Source organism: Nannospalax galili, unplaced genomic scaffold (genome assembly GCF_000622305.1).
Source record: "Nannospalax galili isolate Female #2095 unplaced genomic scaffold, S.galili_v1.0 scaffold976, whole genome shotgun sequence".
NCBI lineage: Eukaryota > Metazoa > Chordata > Mammalia > Rodentia > Spalacidae > Nannospalax > Nannospalax galili.
Genome location: NW_008339381.1, coordinates 2,526,086 through 2,526,992, shown reverse-complemented (window position 1 = coordinate 2,526,992; position 907 = coordinate 2,526,086).

Below are 907 nucleotides of genomic sequence, written 5' to 3'. Positions count from 1 at the left end.
ACAGATCCATCATGCCTCAAGGAAGTTGATACCTATGGTGGCTGTTGCTATTTCAATCCCTGTAGGTTGGAACTAGGATTCACTGGGGGATATCAGGGCATAACAGAACAGGAAAGACCCATCTACCTAAAAGATAATAAGTATCTCTATGGGAACCATGACTATTCCCTAATACATGTTGCAGATCCATGGGACAATCACTGGTGTATCGGAGTAACGGGACAGTTCTACCCAGGTACATTCTCTAGCTACCCTACAGCTGACTTTCATATCTCTCAACAGCTTGTACCTGCAGCTAAGCCTGTGCTAATTCATCATAATATTATTCTACAGGAAAGACAGAGGTTGCATCCAGCAATAGACCTTTACTGACAGCAGTACCAGTTAATACCACCCTTCTTTATCCAGAAACAAAAAAAGATTTCAGTGACTCTCATCTGATGGATATTCCCTTATTCGAACAACTGGCTAACTATCCAATTTGCATTTCCAGCAAGAATAAGCCTACTCATTACAAATGCCTCACTAACAATACTCTCTCCAGTACAGCATCCGTCACCACTCCTCCTTTCATATGGTGCAAAGGAAAAGCCCAAAACTGTGTTAATTTCTCTTTATCCACTTTTGTGTACCAGTAATGATTACATCCCAGGTGTAAGAAGCTGCTTTCCTCCTACACAGCTGCCAGCAGAGAAAAATCTTCTTCCCCCTGCTGGTAGGGATCGAACTTGCACTTTCCCTGGGTACTGGAGGTGTTGCTACGGCGACAATTGTGCAAGCACAGCACCTGGTGAGAAATTTCCGAGACAAGTTGAACCAAGCAATGGCATCCACGACTGACAGCCTGGAATCTCTCCAACAACAAATGAACTCTCTTGCCAGGGTTGTGCTCCACAACAGAAGAACA